Genomic DNA, 6,000 nt, shown 5'->3' with positions numbered 1-6,000 from the left:
CATATAACAGAATGCAATTCTGGTTTTTAATTTCTAGATTGTTTATACAAAAATAACAAAACCTATTTATCCATAGACAAAGTCTTGGCATTACATTCGTTTTGTGGAATTTGGCCTTTCTGTTTCAACAGACTTCGCAGCCGATTCTTAGTGTACAGAATCATTTCATGGCTAGTACTATGGATCCTACTGACACTAAGAATCCTTCCAGGTCGGGGCTCGAACATACGACAACTGGCTTGTAAGACCATCGTCCTATGCATTGAACCGCCAAACTGGGACATTTATCCATAGCAACATTGAATTATGTTGTCGGTATCACTCACTTTTCAAGCCTGAATAGAACAAAGGGCCAGGCTAACTTGTTCGATTTTGGTGAACCAAATAATAGCGAATAGTTTGTGTGGGACCTAGGGGTATTATTATTTGTATTTGGTGAAACTGTCACTTGGTTGATTTTTCGAAGGACGTTTTGAGTGATAGGTTTTTGTTTGCTTACTTTTTCTTTAGATTATTGCGACGTGATTATAAAAGTTTTCGTTGATTTTACAATTCTGTTTGGAAAGCGTAGGTTTCGGGTACCTTTTTATACAAACAGTTGAGTGATAAACTAGAACAACTAGAAAACTGTCAAATTTTAATCAAAAGTTTACATAACCTTATTGTTTTTCTCGCTAACACAAACGTATCGAATATTGATGTACAATAATTTCCCCACTATATTTCGCTAAATATTTTGTATACAACAATCTGTATTCCTTTACGGCGTTCGGATATGTGTGTGTGAAGTCGCTCCTACGAATGTGAAGAACAACATAATTTGAATATCGGATAACCAGCGAAGAGAGCGAAGAATAGACAGTGAGAGAGTGTGAGAGGGAGCTGTGAATCGATTGGTCAAGCGAATGGGCGGTTTGAGTGTGGAAACGCGAGAGGAAAGAACGCGGAGAGTTTCACCATCATCATCATCTGAGCCGTTCGCTACAAACAGAACACGAACGGAGCGAGCTTCAGAGGCTTTTGTTCCACAGAGCAGCGAAGAAGTTTTTCACCAGTTGTTGTCTCATTCAAATAATAGAGGAAGCAGCAAAAAAAAAATATCCCAGATTATTTCAGTAAAGGCACTTCCGTGGGCGTCCTAAAGCAGGAAGTCATCTAGGCTTCGTCTTGGTAGACGAGAATCGGTGCTCGGATGCGAACCCGTACCCGTTCGAGGTGGTGTAGAGAACCTCAGAGCTCGGAAGGAACGCAGCAGTCTCACACAAGGGAGGTGCCCTTGACAGAAACGTAGAGAAAGAAAAGTGGATTAAGCACAAATTCGGAACGCCATTTCTGTTCCCTTGTTTTTCCTGGAAATCAGTGTGTGTCAAGTTTAAGTTTTCTATTGTCATTGGAAAATAGTGCCTGTACAGTGTGGATAACGACGATTAGAGTGCTAAGCAGTGCTAATAGCACCCAGAAGGAGGCTATTTTTTTCTATCCAAAGGAAAAAAACCCCTGAACAAAACGATGACGCAGTTTTTGTTTTGATCAATATCATCTTTTTCGCTGCCTTTTCATTAGGAACAACAGAGAAAAAATATGAATGTTGGGTACACAGTAAGAGTGAGTATCAGTTTTTTAGTTTTTTCTCTATTTTTAGCAAGTGTAAAACGTCTTTTTTAAAAAAATTAGAATTTGCACAAAAATGGCCTCTGCCTGAGAGAGGAGAAGGAAAATTCTATGTCGCGGGAAAATTTTCCGAATCAATGAAGGTTAGGAAGGGAATTTCGCTTCTTGTAGATCGGAATTAGACTAGATTATAGGCTTTGCACGGAAAGTCAAGGTGAAAGATTTGCCAAATTTTCATTCCTGGGTCCACTTATCGTCTCTTTGTCCTTCATACAATCTGTTTTTTCTTCAAGTCATTTTTCTACTTGTCAATTGTGACACCAATACCATCCAGCCGATAATCTGTATTAGTACCATCCTAGTCGAAGGAAATTACAACTACACAGCGCCTACTGGGACCAGAGTATGGATGATTGAATTGTAAGCAAAACATTGGCTAAACAGTTGTTTGCTTGCCCATCTTCTCTTGTGCACAGTTTGAGTCTCGCAAATAATCGAAACTGAGGGTGTTGGTGCTGGTGCTGGTGTCGTGAGTTCCAAGAGGGCCCATTGTATGCAGGTATATGTGTGCCCATCGCGTAGATACAATGAAAACCAGCTGAAAAATGTCTAGGCTTACGAGTAGGCACAAAACAAAGAGACGAAAAACATGACGATGACGAAGTAACGGGGCTTCGTGTGCATAAGCTGCTCTCGGACCTCGGATATGATCAAAATAAAAGCCTAGCCTAGCGAGTGACCGATTGACCGCCCTCGACCGCCGTTCCATCATGGGCATCAGTGCACCAGCAGTCAGCTAGGAATGAATCGCGAAAGTTAGCGGAACAAAACGGTTGTGGCAATCGAAAATAAATTGCTTCCAATGGTCAACAGTTGGTGGTGCTCAGGTTGAACGAAGGAAGTTTGCTGGTCAGCTGCTACACTGCACTGATGAGTCGAAGACGAAACGTAAAATCAATCATGGAATCTCTAACTTCAATGTTGAAACCAGATAAAATTTTTTCCTTGGCTTGAGAACGATCTCTTAGTCAAAGCAGACAATTGCCAACACACAAAATTAAACTGAATTGTTAGTTACTTTAATCACTGTTTCCACAACTACAATGTAAACAATTACTAACTGCTAATGGGTCGAAGATATGATGAAAATTAAATCGAAAGAAGCAAAGTGCACTTGAACACCGGACAAATGATTAGTTTCACTCTAATTTGTGCAACGATTGAACCAACAGCAAAAGAAAAACAGTTGAAGAAATTACAATTAGTTAGTTAAAATTTAAAAAAATAACTAATATTTTAGTTGTTTTTTGTTTATGGGGGTTTCCGTGTGGAATTGCCGGAAATCGCAGGAAATTTCGATTAGTGTTTAGATGATTTTCAGACTGATTTTAAAACTCTTTTCTAATTTTTCATTCTTCTTTACTCGAACAAATTTCAAACAACTGCTCTGATGAATTTCAGATAGTTTCTAGAGAATTTTTTAAAAATTGTCAGAAAATTTGTTACTCATGTTCATCGTGGCATTGTCTAACATGATAAGATGATTTCTAAACAATAGTGAGATAGTTTTTTGACGATTTGAAGGATTGTTATGTTATACAGGATGGTATTCAATCGATTTTGAAGCAATTTTCAGATAAATTTCGAACAATCATGGATAACTTTCGAACGATTTCCATACCATTTTCATCAGTTTTGCATATATTTCTCGAATTACAGTTTTCGGATAGTTTCCTACCAATTCTTATATCGTTTCCAAAAGGTTTTCATTCATTCTTAAAACAATTATTAAAGTATTTATAAAAAAAATAAGTCAATATTCAATCTGTTTTTTTTCAGTTGCCAAAAATATTAGTCAGATCTTTTTCAAATTATTTTAGTATTATTTTAAAACACTTATTCGGGAAAATTTTCAGACCAATTTCAGATTATTTTGAAATACTTTTTGAATATTTTCTTGGGCATTTTAAAACCATTGACGATTTTCTACTTTCCAGAGAACTTAGAGATAACTTTGAAATCGTTTTCATAAAATTGTTTGACCGTTTTCAAATAATGTTTTGATGAAATTCAGAACTTTTAAACAATTTTGCAAATTTGTATACATTTTGCAAACAACTTTTAGGCGGTTGGCATTGTTTTTTTTATGTAGATTCCCAAGTAATTTCAAAGAATTTTTATTCAATTTTAGATAAATTTCCAATGATTTTCAGAAGCCTCAAAGACAAAAAACAGAACAAATTTGAAAAAAACAGACAATTTGCAGATAAGTTTAGGACAATTTTGAAACAAATTTCGCATGATTTTCAGATAATTATTCATCGACTATTTGGCATATTGAACAGTTTTCAGATAATTTTGAGACGATTTTTAAATCATTTTCCTACTATTTCAAAAAAAAAATTAACATACCATTCTAGAAATATTTCCAGATAATTTCCGCATTTCTTATAATTTACAGAAAATTTTCCGGAATTTTTCTGATATTTCTTATTCATTTTTTAGACTGTTCTCAGAGTGTTTCCAAAAACTCAATTTTATAGAATTTCCAAAATTTTCCCAATCATTTTTTTCTGGTGGTTTCTAGACAATTTTTCAAAAGTTTCCTGACGACTTTCAGAAACTAAGGATCTGTAAAGATATTTTAACAAATTTCCTAACAAATTCCACAAAACCTCCAGGTATTTTGCAGAGTATTTGCTATTGTTTTCCTTTTTGGATAATTTTCGGATGCTTTCGAATAATTTCAAATATTTTCAGAAAATTGCCAGACAATAAAAACAAAAATTAAGACAATTATTAGATTACCGTCTTTCAAATTTCGAACAATTTTGAGATATATTTTATCTCCTGGGCAATTTTTGTTTTTGAACCATTTTCAAATCGTTAATTTCCATACAATTTTCAGATAATTTATGGACAATTGCTGACAGTTTATAGAAAATTTACCAAAAAAAAAATGATATTTCTCACACATTCTTCAGACTGTTCTCAAATATTTTTCAGATAATGTCCAAACAATTTCTCGGACAAATTCAATTTTATATCCGATTTTCGTATAAGTTTTCGTTAGTTATCAATCATTTCAATCATTTTTGCACAATTTTTTTCAGTTTTCTTGACAAAAGTTTTCAAAGTTTTCTGGCGATTTTCAGAAACTAAGAATCTGTAAAACTATCTTTCAAGCCAATTTCTCGACAAATTTTCCAGATTATTTGCCAGACATTTTTCAGATTTTTTGCTTTTATTTACCATTTCGAGTCATGCTCAGAAGTTTTCGAAAAGTTTCGGAAGTTTTTAAATATTTTAGACAGATATTTTAAAACTTTTCAAACATATCGTTAAAATGTTTGTCGTACTATCAAACGATTTTCATACAATTCTTTGTTAATTTTTGAATCATTTTAATACATTCTCTAGACAATTTTTAGAAAATTTTCCGACTATTTTTGAAACTTGTGAGGTATTTTTCTAAAAATTTTCAAACAAGTTTGCGACAAATTCGAATCAACTCTCGTACGATTCCTAGCTAATTTTCAGAAACTTAGATTCTGTAACAATATTTTGCAGAAATTTCCCCAACAATTTTCGCCAGTCCTCAGATTATTTGATATTATTTTCCATTATTTTCAGCACAGTTTCAGAAGTTTTCAGAAACTTCCAGATTGCTTAAATAAAAATTAAGATAATTTTGAGATAATTGTCGTTTAATTTTTAGACAATTTTGAGAAAAATTGCAATTCCTGTGCAATTTTCATATAACTTTTGGACGACTTTTAGATCCAAAATATTTTGAAGCGATTTTCAGCAGTTTCACAAGTTTTCAAATATTTCCAGAAAACTTGCAGACGATTTAAATAGAAATTAGAACAATTTTGAGACTATTGTCGTTTAATTTTCAGATCGTTTTAAGATAATTTTTTTTTCTTGTGAAATTTTAATATATTCTTTGGATATTTTCGAAACCGTAGTAAATTTTCAGATAATAGATTGTAACTTTTCAAACACAAATTTTGCAATTTTCATTCTGAACAGTTGTTTAGATTATTTTTGATCATCTTTCAGAATATTTTGCGAAGAATTTCATACAATTTTAAAGTAATTTTAATTTTGAAATTTCTGATAATTTTAAGACGGTTTTCTGATAGTTTTAATGCAATGTCCTCGTCCTTTTTAGATAATTTCGAAACAGCTTTCAGATAGTTTTTGGGTAATTTTCAACCGATCTGTCGCCAAGATAATTTCAATACAATTTCCAGAGTTTTTTTTTAAATAATTTCCGAACAATTTAAATTTTTTGTGATGGTCGGATTTTCGGACAGTTTCACTATCATTTCATTTGTGGCACTGCAAAGCAATGTGATATTACACAATTTTTGTGGAATTTGA

At 33.2% G+C, this 6,000-nt stretch overlaps 1 protein-coding gene across 2 annotated transcripts in view; it reads left to right on the top strand.

The window, feature by feature from the left end:
* The first annotated feature begins 1,007 nt into the window (after positions 1 to 1,007).
* The window catches only part of LOC131426178 (breast carcinoma-amplified sequence 3 homolog), a 41,991-nt gene continuing 36,998 nt past the window's right edge, over positions 1,008 to 6,000 (top strand). For both annotated transcript variants that reach the window (XM_058588693.1, XM_058588692.1), the window contains exon 1: positions 1,008 to 1,605. The gene's annotated coding sequence lies outside the window, so the exon portion shown is untranslated. The remainder of the gene's footprint in view (positions 1,606 to 6,000) is intronic.

This window comes from Malaya genurostris, chromosome 1 (genome assembly GCF_030247185.1).
Source record: "Malaya genurostris strain Urasoe2022 chromosome 1, Malgen_1.1, whole genome shotgun sequence".
Lineage (NCBI taxonomy): Eukaryota > Metazoa > Arthropoda > Insecta > Diptera > Culicidae > Malaya > Malaya genurostris.
This window is presented reverse-complemented; position numbering and strand designations above follow the sequence as displayed.